The following is a 22,507-nucleotide window of genomic DNA, read 5'->3' on the forward strand; positions in this document are numbered from 1 at the left end:
GGCTGGATCCACCCCCTGAGCCATAGGTTTGACACCCCCAGTCTTAGAGCATCATGCTATTGATTCCTGTTTATAGTATTATACTCAGGGTAGCAAGCTCCCCTGTGGGGGTGAGGCATCCCCTGCACCCAACACCTCTGTCCTACCAGGACAAAAAAATTTTAAATAGTCATCAGGCCAATGGCATGATGTCACTTTCAGGGGAAACCTGGACGTGACATCAGCCCTTTTTAGGAATCATCGGAACCTCTGTGTTAAATTCATAGAGTTTTCAGTGATTCTTAGAGAGGACTGCCATAACTTCCGGGTGACATTTTGCACACTGAAATATTCTCCGTGACTAAGGTATTTTTATTGCATCAAGTCTTTAAATGTTACTATGTATATTTAAGTTTGCAAATCACTATCAATACTTACTAAACAAAGGGGAACAGCCGTGAAGTGCAAATTGCCAGATGCAGATCTTTTGATTAAAGTCAAGATTAAATATAGATATATCCTACTGTGGGAAAGTTGAAGTGGTTGTTATAAGAAGACCCCAGAAAATCTAAAAATGAGAGAATTTAATCCAACTTCCTCTTTTTCGTAAACTATCAGCGCAGCACATGCCATCTGGCTCCAAGACACCCATATTCAGCTCAGGAGAAGTTTAATCTCTTGTAGTTCCTGTACACACCATTCAAAAACTTAAAAATACTTCTATACATGTCACTTTGTATGTGTTAGCTGATCCAGTTGAAATGTACACAATAATGAATTTGGCGGAATATTTATACAACTGAAATGTGGTGAAAAGTTCAAGCAACCTCCAAGCCTCTCTAAATATGGAAGTACCTGCCAAACCTTTGACAGCAGAATACTATTGCAGACTATATTCAGTGTTAAAGATAAATGCCTTATCTTAGGTGGATAATAGTTTGCTATCATTATTCCACATGTCTCCTTTTTTCTTTTCTCCTACCCTCCACCCATCTCTGAAACAGTGTAGTTGCCTTGTAAGAAGAAACATAACTGGATCAAAAAGATAGTTTTGTAAGGAAAAATGTTGTGAAAGGGGGGGGGGAAGTTCGTTGGTTAGATTATAGAATTTGGCTTGCCAGACCCCCACCAAGGGTGGGGAATCCCTTGCTTTGGGGGGCCCTGGAGCCATACAGCTGGCCAGTGGTGGTCTTACCAGTAGGATTGCCAACCTCCAGTCAGTAGCTGGAGATCTCCTGCTGTTACAACTGATCTCCAGCCAATAGAGATCAGTTCACCTGGATGAAATAGCCGCTTTGGCAATTGGACTCTATGGCATTGGAGTCCCTCCCCAAACCCAGCCCCCTTCAGGCTCCACCCCAAAAACCTCCCACTGGTGGTGAAGAGGGACCTGGCAACCCTATCTCATGGCTGTAGGACCCCAGGGTTCAATATTAAATAACATATGTGTCTATTTTAGCCTTGCCAAACCTCTCACTTTACTTATAGCAGGAGGCCTCCCACTGGCAAACTCTGTTGCCCACTGCTGCTCCGAAACCAGGGATGCCACTAACATTGCTACATCATGTTTGAGTTAAACCCAAAAGTGGCAAAGTTAGCTCTAGTCTGCAGCTGTGGACAAGTTTACATTGGGACCACAAAACGCAGCATACAAACAAGGATAAAAGAACATGAAAGATACTGCAGACTTGGCCAACCTGAGAAATCAGCAGTGGCTGAACATGGACTGACGCAAACAGGACACAGGGTCTTATTCCAAGACACTGAAAGACTGGACAATTCTACCAACTATTTTGTCAGATTACACAGAGAAGCCATTGAAATTCAGAAACATCAGCACAACTTTAACAGAAAAGAAGAGAGTTTAAGAATGAATAAGGCTTGGCTTCCTGTCCTGAAAACCTCCAGACTAACAATTACAGTCCACAATAGCCATGCGGATTAGCTTTGGATTCACACATTAACAGATCACTTCAGGATACAATGGTTCCATATTAACATACCACCCCCTCATTAGCACATTCTCTTGATACTTACAGGACAATGATTAGCACATTACCTTTGCTACTTTTTGCAGGACAATGATTCAGCTCAAACCCTACCCCTTTCTGACTATATATTACTCTTCCTACACACTTGACACTGAGAGACACTGTCCTTCAGTGTTACTCCTCTGAAGATGCCTGTCACAGCTGCTGGCGAAACGTCAGGAAAGAAAATACCAAGACCACGGTCACACAGCCCGGATAACCTACAAGAACCAATGAACTCTGACCGTGAAAGCCTTCGACAATATTTAGCTCTAGGAATCATCCAAAACTCTATAGTTAAATGATAGAGGTTCTGGTGATTCCTAGAGCTACCAACTGCCACTTCTGGGTTGTACCTGGAAGTGATGTTGGCAACGTAACTTCTCATGTCCCCACTTGCCTTCCTACAAGTTGCCAAGGTTGGCCTGACAACCCTAGTCTATTTCAGAATAATATAGGTTTAGTAAAGCCTCTCATCTCAGCAAATATTTTCTATTTCTATTTTGTATCAGGCGGAGAGAGGGAGAAACTGGTTGAGCTCAAGATCAAAATTTTCCTGACCTGCCCTTTACTACATGTCCTGTCACTAAAATTGGCTGCAGCTGGCATGGGACCTGCCCAATCTCAGAGCTTCATGAAAGACAGCAGAAGAAATAGAATAGGGAGAAGGAGTTGAGGGCAAGCCTACCAGGTGGTATTCACAGCTATAATTTTCTTCCCATGTGAACATGTGTTCGCAGTTGTAAAGAGATGCTGAGCAATTGCACATGTGAGACATCTTCTCTTTTAACATCCTCAGTTGTGTTCAAAGGATTTTGGTTGTTGTTGTTGAAAAACACCCCCCTTGACCATGGAATTGTTGGCCTTTTGTTTATACTTAAGTGGATGCTGCTTCATGCTAAAATCTAATTAGTAGCACTTGTGCAGACTCGACTCCTTAGTTGAGCCAATGTGCGGGGGGGGGAATCCCCCTCTAACCTCTTTTCCGTTGCCTGAAATGGCCTTTGGAGTTCCTGCCTCCAAACAGGATGAGAAGAGGCAAAACTGTCAATTGAGCCCCTTCCGACTGCAGGCTGTTATTAGGAAGGCCGCTCGATCTCCTGACCACAATTAGCTTATATCTACTCTGAGCTCTACTCTTTCTCAAAAGAGGTGCCTCACAGCCAGCCACAGCCTCTGACTAGGAACCACGCCTCCCTGATACGTACGAGCTAATGGTTAACTTTGTTCATTTGTAAAGGAAGGGGATACTTTCTGAGTCCACTTTTCGTTAATATGTCATGCATTCTACAGTTAAGGCTAGCCTGGGCACTGGAAGTATGTAATGAGTGTCAACACAAATGGGACTCTGAGAAATCAGTGACTGTATCTTGCTGACATTTAAAAAAAAATCTAGTAGCTGTTGGGTGGGACACCGATTTGGATTGGGGCCACAGTATGGGCACTTATTCCTTTATCCAACACAATTTTGCTAAGTTAAACCAACACAGTAATTAGCCCTGGAAAGGAAAAAAGCCAGCATGGTACAGTGGTTAAAATGTCAGACTTGGACCTGCGGCATAGTGAAAGTAGGCATGGTATAGTGGTTAGAGTCTTGAACTAGGACCCAGGACAACTAGGTTGGAATCCCACTCTGCCAAGGAAGTGTTGTGGGTGACTTTGAGCCATGACTATTCTCTCAGCCTCACCTACCTCATAGGGTTGTGGTTACTGTGAGTAGAAAGTGCAGGTGAAGAAAATGATGTGATTAGCTACTTTGGATCCCCATGGGAAGAAAAACGGGGTATAAATAAAATAAAAAACTATTAAAAAGGCACCTTCTCCTGGTTTTGTTTCTAGAGATAACATCACTGGATAGGGTTGCCAGGTTATCCTTTTGCCCCTGCTGATGATCGAATGAGCAGTGGGTACAAAAAGTGGGGGGGGTGGGAGAGAACAGCATCATACAATGTTGTTATGTCATTTCTGGTTGAAAATCCAGAAGTGACATCACAGCATCGCACAACGCTCTAAGAATTTCCCACATCTCTATGGTTTTTGCCATAGTGATCTGACAAACTCCTAGAGCATTGCATGCCACTGTGGTGTCACTTCTGGGTTTTCAACTGGAAATGCTATCGTGACATCATGCAATGCTGTTCACACCAGTCTCCTCCCCCCCTCCCTTCCCCAGGCTCCCACCAATTGCCAGCCATGGACTGGCAACCTTTCTGAGCGGAAATTTCAGTTGATGAACTGGTTGAAAGAAAGCTGAACCAGGGGCCTATGTAGAAGGTTTAGCTTTGTAGAAGTGCTGGAACTATCCAGCACAGATCTCCCAGTTGCACCTGTTTTGACCCTGAGGCTCAGCACTAAGGTGAATCCCTCAGCACATTCCACACCAGCGTGCAGAAGCTGTTGTGAACCCTCTCGGGCTGGACTTGGGAACAGGTACCTCAGATGATAACCAGGAAGAGGCAGTGACCACTCGGGGGGAAGACCAGGAGGCTCAAGGGACACCTGACACCCCTGGACCTGCTCCATGTAATGCTGCCAACATGCCAGATGTGAGGGCAGCCAGTCTCCTGCCTTTGGGGCCAGATCCTGGACTACCAGTCCCTGAGTTCTTCCCCCACCTGGCGAGGGCAACACAGCTGGTGGGCCTGCAAGGCGGGCCTGCAAGGAGGCAATTCAGTGACAAACAAGTGCCAGGCTGGCAGCTGGCATTCTAGCTACTATGCCAATTCTGCTTTGCAGGGTTGAGGTTCAGTCAAGCCCTGGCCAGATGAAGCCCAGGAACAACTGGGCCTCTTGTTCTCCAGGATTCTTGAACCCCGGGCAAAGCAGGGAGCCTTGCTGATTCAGCCAGTTTCTATGGTTAGTTTACTTCTATGCTTGAGACTGGATCCAATACCCAGCTATTGACGCTGCTTCATGCTCTTGTCATCGGAGCCAGACCAGAAATAGATTTATTCCAAATTCAAAAAGACAACACAATTCATCTTAACAAGGCTAATGCCTTTCAGGCTACAGAGGGCCCTTCATAAGGAAAATCTATAATTAACAGCTAGGCAAGCCTTGAGAAAATATAAATTCCATACTTCATAGCAGTTATAATTAAAACCATATTTGTCTCTCTCTGAAAGGCCAACCACAAAATAAACAAAAACAAAATAAAAGTGTTAATAAAGTTGACCAATTGAGACATCTTTCAGTCAGAAGTGCTTAAACAACTAGGTCTGCTTTACTGAAAGACTATGTAGGGCTACATAGTTTAGTTTCCCATTTAGGACCAGTTCACATATTGCCCCGTTCCCCCTCTGCTGAGGGCTGGGGTGGGGACAGGGCAGAGACAGGCCCTTTCCAGGGCTGTTTGTGCTTCCCAGTCCACCCCCAAATCTGGGTACGCCTCTCCATCAGGATTATTAACCCCATGGTGGGGGCTCAAATTCTCAGAATTAGGAATTTTGTGATGAACATGTTCGACAGTTGAACATACAATGATCAACGGTGTTGAGCAGACATGAGCTAATCACCCAGCCTGTTCGTTTCATGCCAAACAGCTACAAATGCCTGCAAAGCAGGTTTGCATCACGTTTTTGCAAACGTGGACATGTGCAAAGAATGCTGCCAATTCAAAACAATTATCACCCATGAACATCCCTAGGGACTACTTAGACAAACAGTGGAGTGTTGGGTTTTATTAAAACACAGCATTTATTTATGACTGATTTATGATTTGTGACTGATCTCTAATGGTCTAATTGAGCACTTTCTTGCTGAACAGAACAGTTGCACAGCAAGAATAGAGGGCGGTAGAATTCAATTGTGTTCTATGAGAATGCGTGCACACAAAAAGGCAAATGCACCCTACAGCAAGGTTAGGAAGAAATATGGTGAAGCAACCATCTCAAGAGTCACATCGAACTGGTCTACAAACCCGTGAACAGATTGTGACCTGAACGGGCGGGTGTTCAAACTTCCTTACCTGGAATTAAATCTGATCTCCAGATTACAGAGATCAGTTTCCCTGGAGGAAATGTCAAGTTTAAAGGGCAAACTCTATAGCATCTCATCCTCCCTGAGTTTCCCTCTCTTTTCCAAACGCCTTCATCCCTAGGCATCACTTCTATATCTCTAGGAATTCCAAGTGCCCATTTGGTCCATTAGCTGGCCTAGATTCCCAGCTTTCTTGTTTTGTTTTTTGTTTTTTAAAAACAAGTCTCTTCATCTCAGATCAAGAGACAGAAGGCAAAATGTGCAGAGTATGTTCTGCATAATTTCTCCAGTTAAAAGGTGCCCATTCTGCCTTCCCTTTGTTCCCTGCCAGTGAGAGAAGTCACAGCTGTGATTGACAGATTTTGCTTCCTGCAACAAGTGATAGCTCCATTTGTGTTTTTTACTTCTTAGACTTTAATGGGTTCTAAAAGTAAGTAATTTTATGCAAAAGTATCCCATGCCTTCTTGTCATTTTGCAAATTTTTTAAAAAAAAAACCAACAGTAATTTGTCTTTAAAAGTATAAAAGGGAAGTCTTTATCACTCTTTTCCCCAGCTATATCTGTAAGGTTAAAAGCAGCAGAAAAACAAAGAGATCTTTATGTTTTCAAAACTTTTTTTTTAAAGGTATTCTAGCAGGTAAAACCGTGCCTAAATGGGTGGCATTATGTAGCGGATGCAGGGCATGTAAATAGTCCTTATACTTCTCCTTTGAAATATCTTAAGGAAAAATAAGGAAGATAAAAGTCTTCTGTGTACATGGATATTTTCATCTTTGTGCTATTGCTTGGTTCTAGTAAAAGGTTTTTTTAAAAAAAATCAAAATGAGCATGGCATGGCATGGCATGGCATGACTTTTGTGTGTGTGTGTGTGTGTTGAGTCCCAAGATGGGCACTTTCTAGTCCCGTTCACAAGTTATAGTGAATGTAGCTACATCCTGAATGTGCATGTGTTTGTAAGAAGAGACGGTTCCTGGTTAGCCGGAAGCCTCATTTGCCGCCCGGGCCGGGGAGAAACGAAAGTTAAAAATGTGCGTTGGCTCACTTAGGCTCAGTGCTGTTAAACCCTGAGGCTGCCTCATGCTGGGGCCATCTGAGCCAGGAGGCTCCGTTTCAGCCAATGGGCTGCCTCCCTGGAATTTGAAAGGACCAGTGGGGAGGCAGCTTGGGTGAGTGTGGGCGGGGCTTGGGGCGAGGATCAGGAGGCAGAGGTTTTCACTCTGGTCCTCCCTTCCCCTTTATAATTGGGGATGTGGCTGCAGGGAGCTCAGTCCCTCTCCTGCTTTGTCCCACCCATCCCACCCTAGGGTTGAAGTTATTGTGGTTCTTATTGTCACAGCTTAGGTGGTCGGGCATGGGAGCTGGAATCAGTTTGCTGGGGGAAGTGGCTTGCATGCCCCTTTCCTCAGGACAGGGGACCCCAATAAGGGGTTTTGGAGTAAGATGCTAAAGGGGATAGGACCAGATCGATGGTCAGGTAGCCTCTTCTATAAGTGGAGTGGGTAAGACCTAGTGGTCAACGTCCTGGTTCTACCTGAATAGCACCATCCCTTCCCCTTGGTTACCCACAGCGGGATCGCTGTGGGTGGGATAGTACATCCTGCCGCATTGGGGTCAGCTGATGTACCTGATTCTGCCCCCATGCTGCACCAAGGCTATCGTAGATGTTGCCATTAAGCTGTGGCCGCTTAATTTTCCAAATAAAGTTAATAAGTTCTCATTCCAAAAGTTAGAATTATAATGATTTATTAAATGTTAATGAAAGTTTGAAAGGTTAATATTCGATGTGTTAGTAATATTTGACTGAAGGGTTCTCCGGGTTGGTCCTGGGACGGCAAACAGCCACCGTGGGTTCACTTTACAAATGAAACTGGGGCCAGTACCTGAAAGAATGTAGGGTTCGTATCACAAGTTCAGCTGTACATGTGTTACCCCACATATGTTTAAAGAAGAATCAGATGTACACTGTACATAGGCTTTTATGTAAAGGATGACAAGGATGGAGACAATGATCCCCGATGTCATATTTGTAAGTGCAACTCATATGTGGAGAAATCATTTCCATTATTGTAAGTCTGATATTTGACTTTGGAAGCTGTGGAGGTTGGGGACAAGTTAACCTACCCTTCATCTAAAAATCTAAATAAAGAAACAGGTTTGCAATCATTTTCTTTCTACACAGCCCAGTGTCAAACATTTATTCGTTGGCCGGGATTTAGTAATATACTCTGAATGCCCACAAAACCTTTGAGGACTACAGTAGCTTTCCTGCACAATAGGCATCTCTTCCTTCCAATTATATATTAAATACTCTAAGGAAAGAGTATTATTCCTATTACTTGATGATATTCCACATATTGATATTCCTATCCCAGTCAAATTCTATTCCTATTTTGCAATGAGTTGTGGGAGCACAGCCTGCGGTTGGTAAGGAATCTGAGTAGCATTTCTGGAGTTTCAGTTAATAAGCTGAGGTTACTGATACTTTTTTTGGTAGTCAGTTTCTTCATTGTTTGTAGAAGCTTAGAATCAATACTGCTACAAGTTGTTGAAAGTCTGTTTGCCAGTTCCAATCCGCAGTCAGACATTTAACCAACTGTTCACCTGTTTTTAAACAGTTTGATTGTGCAAAAAAGGTGATTGCATATGCACTATCACATATGACTAGTTTTTCAGTTTCTCTTTTCAGGTCTGCTGAGAGCCACCATGGGCTCCCAGATAAAAATTCATCTCCCCATGACTGTGATCCAAACCAAGTACCATAACAAAACAAATCACTTGGCTTGCTGTTACCATACATCTCTAATAATAAAGGATCTGCCTGGCTGGCATAACTCAACAGAAAATATAGCTAGGAGTCTCAAAATTGCCCACCAGCTTCAGAATGATCACAGAAGTTCCAGTGCCAAACATGAAGAGAATCAGAATAATTTGGCCCAGGTTACTTCCACACCCCCACTCCCTGTGCTATTTGCAATGGAAGCTAAAGTTCTCTGTGGCGGGCATAAGAGAGTCTATCTCTTATAAACTTGAGTGGGGTGGGGACACAGGAAGTTGAGGGGCAGGGCTTGACTGGCCTTGGGAGGATATGAGGCCAGTTGGGAGCAGAGGCCGGGAAGGAGAGCCACGGTTTGCTGAGACTGTGACTGCCTAGCACCCTGGCATCCACCGAGAGAGAGTCAAGCTCAAACTCCCCATCGGACTGGTCTGAGGCCGAGGGAGCTCCCCCTGCCCAGGCCATTGCCAGCAAGGAGGGTTTAGCCAGACCAAGGGCAGAACTAACGTCCAGCAGGCATCAAGAGATATTTCTTTCAAAGATTTCCGGTGTAATTACTAGTCATCTTCATTTTAGGCAGAAAAGTTTAGAGGAACACCAAAACCTCCTCCATCTCTTGTATGCAGCATCTCGAGTTGTGCAATCCAGTATGTCAACAGGATGCGGCATGTGAACATCTGGAGACCTTTCTGACGCCCTGTAATTTCCTCTGCCTGTTTCTAATGTCATTTATTGTAAACCACTACCCTTTTAATGGTTTTCCTTTATCAGGCAAAATATCAGGGTCAGGGGTAGGAGCTAGACTTTCAATCAGAGCAATTGACTCTTTGGCTACCAAAAGTCCAGGGGCCTGACCTTTGTTGGTAAACCTTTCTTTCCGCCTGCTTAGCAAAGCAATCTCAGTCCCTTCTCGGGCATTTATTAGCAGCCGGTGTGTTTGCTAAAGCCAATGACGAAAACGGTTTCACATGTTAGATACTCATAAAAGAATACAGAACAAACAGCGGAGATTATTTGGGTAGATGTTGTCAGTTTGTGCTTTCCTCCTTCAGTTGGAGTTTCTCTTCTGCATGCCTCTCTAGGTAGGCTGTTTTTCTCATTGCGAGACTACAGAGGGCAGCATTGATGAGCTGTCAGAATTCAGTCGTACTGACCAAGATTGACTGGCGTGATAAAGACAGACCTCCTCATCTCCGTATTTGCTGAAAGATTCCACAAAGACAAACTTGATCTATGAACCCACATGACTGAAGTTCATAGCATGCTGATTTTTTTTCTAAAAAAGTTATCTACGTGTAAATTATGCTTTTAAAACTTCTTAGACTTTTCATCCTTGAGCAGAAACCCATTTTTTAAACATTATAGAAAAAAGAATAAAATGTAAGGGCAATTAGGTTTCATTTTTAATTATGGAAAGACTCCGGAATAAAGGAATATATGATGTACCCTGAGGCTGCCTGCATATTTTACTCTCATGTTACTTCTAATTTAGCTATTGAAATGCAGGGAAGGAATTCTTGCATGGAAGAACATGGAGAGCCTATCTCAGTCCACCATACAGTTGGATCTGCCCCATAGAACAAGAAGTGCCTTTCATTCAGGTGTGTTTATGATGGGGCAAACCCGACCAGATGTTAAGGCTGCTTTGTATTTTAAAGCAAGGGTATAATCAGTTCTGTTACTCAACTGGAAAGGATTCCTGGCTTCTGCCTCCTTGCTGTAGTGTTCTATCCTATATGAAACCACATTGGTATAAAATGATTGGATCCAAACCAATCATGCCATTACCCCTGAGATTTTTTATTTAAATGCAAGAAATAGTAATTTGGTGATTGAATTAAGTTTATTTTGTATGCAGGGATGTCGTTTATTCATGTGGATTACAACAAGGGGGGCTGTCAGGATTTGCAGGGGAGGGGAACACCCATTTTCTTTTCCTACTCACTGCCAGCTCCTGCACTGCCAGCTCCCTCCACATTCCAGCTCACTTCCACCAGATCCAGTTTGCTCCTCTCCTAGGGTTGCCAATCTCCAGTTGGAGCTTGGCTTTCTCCTGGAATTACAACTGATCTTCAGACTAGATATAATTCCCCCTGGAGGAAATGGCAGCTTCAGAATGTGGACTGTGTTGAATCCTGGCTGAGCCCCCCTACAGAAATGCTGTGTGATCTCCATTGGGGTGGTAGTGGTTGTGGTGGTTGTCTGGTGTGTACATGCTGGAGCGGTGGAGTCTGATCTGGAGAACCGGGTTGGATTCCCCCACTCCTCCACATGAGAGGCAGAGGCTAATCTGGTGAACTGGATTTGTTTCCCCACTCCTACACATGAAGCCAGCTAGGTGACCTTGGGCTAGTCACACTATCTCAGCCCCACCTACCTCACAGGTGTCTGCTGTGGGGAAGGGAAGGGAAGGTGATTGTAAGCCGGTCTGATTCTCCCTTAAGTGGTAGAGAAAGTCAGCATATAAAAACCAACTCTTCTTCTTCTTTACCCCCACATTGGTTTTTCTACAAACATGAAGAATCCTCTGGGTTTGTAGGTCCCTAAACGGTGCCTCTGGCTGGGCCCATGCATATCCACACCAACCCTTTGCTGTTCATTTAGTTAATTTGATTTACTTCATTTCTGCCCCGCCTTTCTCATTGATACTCAAGATTAGATAAAGTGATCTGACAAAGCATGTAAATAAATCTATCAATAAAGGAAATGTCTGGGGAAATATCTGGTAAGTGAATTTACTTGGATAGATAGCCGCAGGTGAGATCCACTCTGAAACTGCTCTATCGCTTCATGCATCTGATGAAATGGAATATAGCCACGAACACTAATGCAACAACTGATCTATTAATTTTTAAGGTGTCACATTATGAGAAAGGTAAAATTTGTCTGGCAGTTGCCTGGCACCTTAAAAACTAACATTTTTAAAATTCCAGAATAAGATTTTGTGGACTAGAATCCACATGCATGACGTGGCTCTTTAGTGGGCTGACATATATAGAGATGGTAAAGAGGAAAAAAGGACAAAAACAGAATCAAAAGGCAGGTAGTCCAGGGTCTGATATGATTCTGTAATATTTAAATGCAATCATGAAAGGTACATGACCATTCACAATAGCAATACTTGGTGATAACATAATCTCTGTAGTTTTGATAAACTGGCTAACACTTCCAATGTCCTTTACCTGATGGACTTTTACGGGAGATTCCAGTTGCTTCTAGGGTCCACTATGAATGTGACACACTGCTGTCATTTGTCTTACCCACACTAGCTATTAATACATCAGTGCATTCTCTGCCAGAAAAGTTGGGTCTCCTTCTGAAATCTAATCTGAACAATCTAGATTCACAGGCATTTGCTGTACCTAGAGAGGTAGTTTTAAACTATTCTCTGAACATCAATAGAGTGCCTATTATACATTTGTTCTCCAAAGCTGCGAGTATAACCAACATTATTTGTGGTCTGAGATGACATCTCACCACAGGGTCTATTCGTGTTTTCTGGATTCTTGCCATGGTATGACCCCTACTGTGTCACTGCTGTTCACATAGTTCATGCATACCATACCCAGCAGTCTGTTTCCTTTCCTCTTTAAAAGAGAGCCTATTAATATTTAGATTCATTTAAGTAGCAATAACGCCCATAAACCACAGTGCTTAAACAGATATACACAATTTTTTATAAAATGCAGCCCTAGATTTTTAGTTGTTTAGGATGAAACTTCAGCATTTCATCAACTACATTTTATGTCTTCCAGATGGCAATAATAAAAGTGTGACAAAAAAAATCTTACCCTGACAAAATTAGTCTTTTTGATGTTAATAAAGGGAGCAATGTGAGTATGTAGTTGATTTCTATCTCTTTCTTTGTGTGTATACACACATACACAAATGCACAAATTGTAGATAGTAAAGGATAACTGGGAAAGAAAGGAGGAGGATGGGAAGACCTTGACATGCAAGCTGTTGTGCTCGCAGCCAGCATGTGGTTAATTAATTTACAAGCTCATTCCCATTTTACAAAGATAACTTTCTCTGTAAACCTATACATGAACCATGGCTTAATTTGAGTCCCATTCTCTTTTCAGAAAGCAAATTTTATTCTGAGAGTTGGGCCCTGTGGCACCTGCTGAGTCTGCCTATGACCACACACAAAATGCCTTTCATTCTTTGTTGAGATTTATGCATGCATAGCCCCAAGAAACAGGCATGGGTGGGCTAGACCCAGACGCAGGGTAATTGGGTTAATGGGGAAGGGTGGGTAATGGGCTCCTCTAGGGTGGAGGCAAAACCAGAAGGTAGGGTAGAAGCAGAAAGGAGAAATAAAAGGAGGGCTCCACAGGTAAGCTCGGAAGGAAGGGGACAGCACAATGTGGGGTGTTGAGGCTGAGAAAAGGAAGGACCTGTGGTGCACTGCTGGTGTCCTACCAACCCCCCAGTTCTGAGTCTTAAGAGCAACTTGTGGAGAGACCATGATGGTGGACAGGGCGGGTTACCAACTCTCTAGGGTTGCCAACCTCCAGGTACTAGGTGGAGATCTCCTGCTATTACAACTGATCTCCAGCTGACAGAGATCAGTTCACCTGGAGAAAATGGCCGCTTTGGCAATTGGACTCTATGGCATTGAATCCTTCCCCTCCCCAAACCCCGCCCTCCTCAGGCTCCGCCCCCAAAATCTGCCAATGGCAAAGAGGGACCTGGCAACCCTACAACTCTCACTAGGGGAAGCTCACAGTCCTCAACATCAAAATATTTTTTTGGGGTGCACTTATGAGCCAGCACATATCACCTCCCATGTTTAATACTTGTTAGTAGACTCAGTTCATTCATTCAGCTGCCTATTTTGAAAGGTTGAGCCATCAAACTAGAAGAAAGGGTATGGCCTATGTGCTCAGCATTACGAAACCTTAATGCAGCTGGAATTAGGGGGAGGCCCCTTCTATGGCTGGCACACAGATTAGGCAATGTATTCCTCTCTTCTATGATGCACTCTTATTTTTGTGTGACCATTCACTGTGTTAATAATTTTAAAGTGCAAAATGTGTAATGAGATTAATAGCTGGTATAATGAACATTCTGGCCAGGCACAAAAATAGCAGTAAGGAGAAAAAGAAAAGCCAGATCTGAAAAATTAATGATCCATTAAAGTGAAGACCAGCTTCTGCGTAGATCCTGCATTGTTCATTATTGCATAACAAATGTAATTGACAGTGATAGATTCAGCAAAGATAGACAAGCAAAGACCCTGTTTAATTCACTGGGCAGACAACTTGGGAATGGAAGAATAATTGAATTACAGTTTTATTATTGGTATTAATCCTCCATCTGTATGCCTGGACTACAGAAATATCCTCTCATATTTTATGGAATGTTGGAAAGTGTGTTATTTTGTACAAGAAAATGGACACATGAGCTTTTCGTGAGATCACTTTCTAGAGGATAAATGCCTTTTCCAGGGGGCAGAGAAAAGAAGTCACCCCACTGAGGCTTTGCACCACCACTCTACTGCTGCTCCTAATGGCCCAAACATGCCCCCTTCCCTTAAACATGCTGCAATGTCGTGGCCAGTCTGGGCAGTACAGTCTTATGATACTGCTAGATGTGGTAGAAGTAAGAACTGAAATTCAACTGGCCTTAAACGAAGAAGAAAAGGAGAAGAGTTGGTTTTTATATGCTGACTTTCTCTACCACTTAAGGTATACTGTTTGTTTTAACTTTCTATTGGCGAAACGCCGCAATAAATTTTACTACTACTACTACCATTTAAAGGAGAGACAAACCGGCTTTCAATCACCTTCCCTTCCCCACAACAGACACCCTGTGAGGTGGGTGGGGCTGAGAGAGCTCTAACAACTTGCCCAAGGTCACCCTGTTCTCCAGGTCAGAGTCCACCGCTCCAAACCACCGCTCTTAACTACTACATGCTGGGTTGCCAGGTGGGGGGTTTTGGCAGGCAATTTCCCGCCAATCCACCCAGCCGCTCTAGAGTGGTGGCTGTGGGTGCACGTGGGCACATGCACACAATGATATCACTTCTGGTTGTACTTCCGGAAGCACCGGAATTTGGGAGGGTTGAGTGTTAAATCAGGGGGTTGAGTATTACATTGGCTGTGGCAAAGCAGCGCTTCTGGAAGTAAAACTGGAAGTGATGTCATCGCATGCACATGCCCACAGCTGCCCTAGCCCCGCCCCTTAAACCTCCTGCTGATCGAGAGGGGGGTCCTGGCAACCCTACTTAAACATAACTCAGTTTATTGTCTCAGAACACAGCTGACCCCAACACTAAACTCCTCCCTCTTCAGCCACTCCCCCAAAACAACTCTCGAACAACCGAAACTAAAAAGCACCACCCCCTACATACATCACAGACACACACTGACCTGGCAATACTATCATGATGAAACCTTACTCAATAGTTTGTCTACTCAAGCACTGATAGAAGTGAACATAGCTTGCCTCCTTCTATGCCATATTTGGCTCTTAGCTGGTTCTCCCAGTTCCCTTCTGCCCAAACACATACATTTCCTCTGGGAGAAGCTCCTCAGTCCGTTCTTCCTCTGTTTCTGGTTTCTCAATTGTTATTTTCTTGGTCTCCTGCAATTGAGAACTGCAGTGAACGGTCACTTCAAATCCTCCGGCTTTCAGAATCGTCTATATGCTCATGAGGTCCAGCTATAGCTTTTATTCCCAGACTTCTCCCTCTCCATGATGTCCTGCTAATGGCTGGTTCAAGAGACACCTGTCCTCTCCTGAGCCTGTGCCTTTCTTGCCTAGATCCAGGACAATGCTGCAGGTGCTTGTCATGGACCCAGGCAGTAGTGAGGGCCCAGGAATCAATGCTAGTCACTTCCCATGCTGCGGATGGCTGGGTGTGAGATGAGCATTTGTGTGGTGCATGGGCACACATCCTTCAGACTCCCTCATAAAACGTACTGTCCACAATCACTCTCCATTACTAGGGATGCCCAGCTCCAGGTTGGGAACTACCTGGATATGTTGGGGGGTGGAGTCTGAGGAGGGCGGGGTTTGGAGAGGGGAGGGACTTCAATGCCACAGAGTCCAATTGCCAAAGCAGCCATTTTCTCTAGGGGAACTGATCTCTGTCATCTGGAGATCAGTTGTAATAGCAGGAGATCTCCAGCCACCACCTGGAGGTTGGCTACCCTATCCATCACTGGTGTGCAACCCTCTGCCTCTTCTCCAAATGCAGATTCAGAATGAACTTGTTTGTCATTTTTAAAATTTTAGTTGAATTATTTAATGTCAGGATTAAAGCTAGTGATATTAGGAAATCAACAGTTTCCATTATGTCAATGGAAAACCCATTTCTGGGTATAACTTCCTCATATTTTGGGATTAGATTTTGGAGGGATGTTCTCTTCACACAAGGAATCTTTGCTGCCAAATATCAGGCTCGTAAGAGAAAATATCCCTGTTCTAGAGGGAATTAAACTTCTGTTTCACACTGGGCATTAGGGAAGCATGAATTAGCATGACTAGTTTCATCTGCCTTTCCAGGATCCTCAAATATGGGATTTTTTAAACAAAAATTGTTTATGTGGGAGAAAACAGCTAATTCCCTAACCCTGTTTTACCCCTGTGACCTTTGTGTTTTCATCATTTGTTCCCAGCAAGGCTCCAATATCAGAAGTCAGCTGTTCTGTGAAAAAAAATAATGAAAGCACTGAACTAAGATAAAGGATGGAGCAAGGTATAGGTACCTGCATGTCTTTTTTTTCTTTGACAGGTGGGGATGTACATCTTTCCCCACTATCAGGGCTAATAGTACTTGGAGGGGGGGAGCGAAGGATCTGTATTGAGGGGAAGGTGCAGCTGCTTAGTGCTTGTACATTACAGTACACATGTTGAGGAATAACCGATTCTGAATCAAAAATTCTTTCTTGAAAGGGATGATCAGATTCTTCCTCATCACTGATCTGGATTCTTATGTTGGCCAAGCTGTGCTCTCTGCCTCTGTCTCCCTCAGACTGCATAGCCCTACCAGTCTGTCAGCTAATGCTAGGAAATGGTTTCCCTCTGTTCTTTGAAGGGATAGCACTAGCTATTGTTTGGGCCTTGGGAGCAAGCCATAGGATCAGTGCCTCTTTTACCCCCTGCCTGTCTGCCAACATATGCAAGCAAAGCTATTGCCTTTATCCTCTACAAAGCAGGCCTTGTCTATGACAGTGGAGAAGTCTATGACACCTTTGCTGGCCAGATAGTTATAAAGAAATGCAGGATTTTAATTGAAGTGATTTTATTCTCAAATCTTCCACTGGCCTTCTGTCCCATGTAATATCCAGAACAGAGTCTTTCTCCTTAGATGGCAGGGAAGTATCCAAGGTGTCAGTTCCTGAATGTATTTCTGCTGGATCCAACCCACCAACAGTAGAAAGCTAGCATGTCATGTACAGAAGCCTAGCCTTCTCATAACATGTTTATATTTGTGTGAGGAGTTTATAATATGGAGGAACGTTCACACATGATCATCCTCCTCTGTTCTGGAGTGGAATAGTAACAGCAGGAGTGTTTTAAACATTTCCCCCCCACACACACACACACACCTCAGTGTATGAATTGGCCCTCTTAATGCTAGCGACATTTAACACTCAGTCCTTCATAAATGCCCTTTCATACTCTTTTCTTAAAGGTTAATCTCTTCCAAATTTAATTTCAGCACATGCTTAAAAATAAATTTTCTTTTATGACTACCATATACCAATGTATAGTATTCAAGGTGGCACCTTTCCTGCTCACATCCTTACTGGTCTTGCTATATGATCACACAAAAGGATCTTTGTTCAGTCCCCTGCTATGTTATTAATATATTAGCCCAACACCCACCTTGGAACTAAATTCTTTGCTGTGGTTCGTCCTTCAGAGAATCCTATATGTATGCATATAGGAATCAAGCAAATGAGCACATCTGCAGGGACAGAGGTTTTTTTAAAGGTCCTCTAAGAGACAGAAAGTGAATGTCATCTAACACGAAACTTTGAAGAAGCTAAGTTTGGGAGGATGGCAATTTAACACATGATGTTCACATACACATATGCATGTATTGGGAAGCGTTCACATGAACTGTGAAAAGAATTTCAAAATACTTTAATTGAAACTGCACGATAGGCTGTTTCACAATGTGGCTAACTCTGTGGAAGAAACTGGGCACAGAGAGGAGCTTTGTATCCTCTGTGTTAATACCACAGAGATATACAGCTCCTGTCAGGAGACAGAGAGGTTTATATTAGAAAGCATGACCCTAGTCGGGCAGATATACAAAGCAGCGGCTGGTTGGAAGCTACTTGCAGAAGTTCTTGTTAAACAAAGAAAGAATTCAGCATGAAAGGAGCCAAGGTTTATTTGTTTTTAAAGGTATATCAAAGAGATAAACCGTAGCACTCCAGACCTAGATCTTCCAGCAAAGCCATTCAGATACTTACAATCATCGTATTTGTATTGCAAAATCATTCACTGGCAGGCAATTTTAATGCACCCCCTCCACATCTCATGCATTATTTAACATTAGTCTGGCCGCCTGGTCTTTAAAATATCCAGCCAGTGCAAGCCTCCCTGAGCTGATATTTCAGGTGTGCCTTTCTATGCTGAGAAGCAGTTTGAGTTCTTCACTTATCAAGTAATTCCTGAGTAATTTTACGTTGTGTCACAGAGGACCCGTGGCATACTGCTTTGCATCAGTCCTGCCCCCCCCCCGTCCCGCCTGAATCATTGACAGGCCTAGATGGCATTTACTCTTCTGGTCCTCTCCTGTGGGTGCAGCTGCACTTCACAAGACCACTTTAGGGAGGTGAGTAGGGAGGATGAAAACAGAACCCGAGGTCATACAATAGCCTTTTGTGCTTCATCCTAAGAGCTGGCAGATAAATCCTCTCACACACAGACCCAGCTCATGCATGGTGTTGCATTAGCAAAATAATATTTCATTTGTAAATTGCTGTGTGCCCAACACAGCTTCAGACTTATGAGAACATAAGAAGAGTTAGGTAACCTGCTTATAGTGGATTCTAATCCTCAGGTTTCTCTTGCATGCGCCAGATTCCTGGCTGCAGCTGTTAGGATCCGCAAAGAACTCAAGAAGGAAGAAGATTAATGGGTTCTAGGTTTTCTGGGCCTGTGTTTATGCGTTCTGTCTTACAGGGGTTATTTTTTAGGTATATAGTGCAAAGTATTGTTTTGTATTGACGGCTGTGTATTTTGTGTGTGGGGCTATAATGGTCTCACTTGACTTATGCTGGTTATATACCGCAATAAAGTAAAAACAAAGACTGCAGAGAACATAAGAAGAGCAATGCTGGTCCAGCATCCTATTTTACTCAATAGCCAACCATTGTCCTGAAGGGCCAACAAACAGGGCATACAGGCCCTCAGTGTCGCAGTTTAGCTGGTGTTCACAGGTTATCTGCACTGGCACTGCATCAGTACTCACTTTTAGTTATACAGAATCCACAGGCTTGCCAGATCCTTCCCAGGGAGGGGGAATCCCCCACATGGGGCTCTTCCTTTACTACTAATCAGCTAGCTGATGGGGGGACTTATTGGCCGCAAAGGGAGGCCTAGGCTGGGACTGCCAGGAACACGGTGATGTAACTTCTGGTGCGCACTGGAAGTGACATCACATTCCAGCAATGAGGGACATTCTGGGATGGGGGGGGGACTCTATGGTAAAAATGAGTTCTAACCATAGAAATTTTGCCCAAATACCATAACATCCCTGTGATGTGATGAAATCACTTCCAGTGTGCCCTGAAAGTAATGTTACCAGCAAAGCTGCCCTAGGCCTCTCTTCACTACTGGTAAATCCCTCCCAGTCCCCCACTGGGTAACCCTAGAAACCCTATCTGGTAACCTGTAGGTCTTGCCTTCACATTCCCACTGAGCCAAAGATAGTTAGGAAATGTGTAAGGTGTTGACACTGGGTTACATCTTTCTTCAGCGAACAGTGGTACTACTGGCAGAAGAACCTCTTGTGTTAGAAGTCTCCTTACACCAGAGCAATGTGCCATCATGTGCAAGAATGTATATTTTTCTAGAAAAAGCAGTGCCCATTCCCTCATTCTACAAAGACAGAACTTACCAGACTATGCAGGACTATATATATGTTTCAAACATGATGATGATGAAATGATCTCCTTGCACACTCTTTCTCCACGGCTCATGCTCAGTTCTGCAAGCTCTCTGTTTCCTGTCCATAGGCTTTTTTGCTTTTGAAATTTGCCTAGAATAAGCCTCTATATTACAAGAAAAACTGCTTGCTTGGCTACTCCGCTTGGGAAAGGCAGTGACAGGTTAGCCTCGTCAGTCTTATCATGCATTCCCTTAGTCAGACAAAATTCCCACTGACATCAAAGGAGTAAAGAGTGCATGATTAAACCCCATGTATAACTAGATTCTGAATTCACCTTGGTTCCCAGCTTCATTTGCGCACAAGATGAAAGTAAGCAAGTGATTATATGTTCTCAGATAATTGCTCACATTATTAGTCTTCGGTGTGAGACAAAGCTTCTTTATAAACAGAAAGTTTGTCACTGCCAGAGGTCCACTTTAAAGCTTTCAGCTGACCAGTTTCACAGGCTACCTAAAATATCTGACTCTCTGCCGAGCACAAACTCCTTCACTCAAATGTAATTACCATCAGACGGAATGTTTCAAAGTAATTTATGATACGGTGACGATACTGTTTTCAGAGTTTTTTTTGAAAAAACCTGATTTAATTTGAAAATAGTGCTTTGGTCTTTAAGTCATACTTGTAATTCATCAGCATCGCAGATGATTTTACTGAGAGCTGTAAAAACATAAAAGGCATTTCTCCGTAACTGCCCATTCAGTGTGAATATTCGTTTTACTTTAGGGGGACACGTCTGAGTTCTCATCAAGCCAATCAAGTTATTTGTCAGATTGTATCATAAATATTAATTTTTATACACAACAGATTTACTTATGGCTCATGATCGGTCTGTACAGGTAGATCAGACCAAACAGCCATGAAACTTTGGCAGGTTTAACCTTGTATTTCTGTTTGTGTCACAGTGGTATGAATAAAGTCAGTTCTGCATTTTCCTGTGTTCGTGAAGCTGTCATCTTAACATAGATGTCTTAATGCACTGAAAATATGGAAAATAAGGCAAACCACAGTCATATAGCTGAACAAACAAACATATTCAGACTCAAAGGCCATGGAGGAAATCAGTAATGAGTCAGGGTCAGAGATAGGGTTGCCAGGTCCCTCTTCACCACAAGCAGGAGGTTTTGGGGGCAGAGCCTGAGGAGGGTGGGGTTTGGGGAGGGGAAGGACTTCAATGCCATAGAGTCCAATTGCCAAAGCGGCCATTTTCTCCAGGTGAACTGATCTCTATCAGCTGGAGATCAGTTGTAATAGCAGGAGATCTCCAGCTAGTACCTGGAGGTTGACAACCCTAGTCAGAGACAAAAAGGTACCTTTCATGTTTAGATACACATGCTGCCATAATTTGCATATCAAACCACCTCTGAAGGTCTCTTGCCTTAAAAACCCTATGGGGTCTGCATAAGTCAGCTGTGTCTTGACAGCTGTCCGGGGCTACCTCTGGCCTTACCCTGCTCTCAGTGATACATCCCCGAATCACCTCCACCCCGGCACCTTCAGGGCCTTTCAGACAATGAGCAGATCAGTGGAGTACCAGCGAAAAAGGACGATGCCCAAACCCAGCACCTGGACATCAGTAGACACCTATGGGAATTGGGGAGGGGCCCTGGTGGAGCCTGTACTGCTTGCAGCGGGGGCTGCCCAGCCTCTCACCCCATTGACAATAAACAGAGCACAGGCAGAAAGGGTGCAAATGGGATGGGGTGCAGCCAGACTCCTCAAGAGTAAGACCAACCCAGGCAGGGAAAGGGAAAGATGCATGCAAGGTCCCAAATGGGGGCCAGCTACGGTTGCCACCTCAGGTACTAGCTGGAAGTCTCCTGCTATTACAAGTAGGGTTGCCAGGTCTTTCTTTGCCACCGGCGGGAGGTTTTTGGGGTGGAGCCTGAGGAGGGTGGGGAGGGACTTTAATGCCATAGAGTCCAATTGCCAAAGCGGCCATTTTCTCCAGGTGAACTGATCTCTTGCGGCTGGAGATCAGTTGTAATAGCAGGAGATCTCCAGCTATTACCTGGAGATTGGCAACCCTAATTACAACCGATCTCCAGCCAATAGAGATCAGTTTACCTGGAGAAAATGGCCGCTTTGGCAGTTGGACTCTATGGCATTGAAGTCCCTCCCTTCCTCAAACCCCGCCTTCCTCAGGCTCTGCCCCAAAAACCTCCCGCTGGTGACGAAGAGGGACTTGGCCATCCTAGGGCCAGCTGAAGATGATAAGTATGGGCAGGTGGGAGGAGGGGGACAGGGTAATGAGGGCACAGGGGAATATAAGGCAGATCACAATGAAGGCCAGGGAGGAAACAGAGCTGGAGCATCTTAGTGGCAGTGACGTTAACCTCCTTCCTTCTCATTCTGAGGCCTGAGGGAAATTCCAAGTGGGGAGTCACCATGGCGGCCCTTCCTGAAGGCAAAGTAGGGAAGGCGGGCTGTGACAATGGCAAACGGAGGAGGAGGAGATAATCCTGTTAACTTCATATTCTGGATTTCTTTTACAAATGTTTTCAAGTCAAATCCCCCTTCCCCAATTTCTTAAAATTGTAATAGAAATCATGAGCATTTTATCATGCTTCTACACATTAATGTGCCAATCAGGCCATCTACATCCTTT

Source organism: Euleptes europaea, chromosome 5 (genome assembly GCF_029931775.1).
Source record: "Euleptes europaea isolate rEulEur1 chromosome 5, rEulEur1.hap1, whole genome shotgun sequence".
In the NCBI taxonomy this organism is placed as follows: domain Eukaryota; kingdom Metazoa; phylum Chordata; class Lepidosauria; order Squamata; family Sphaerodactylidae; genus Euleptes; species Euleptes europaea.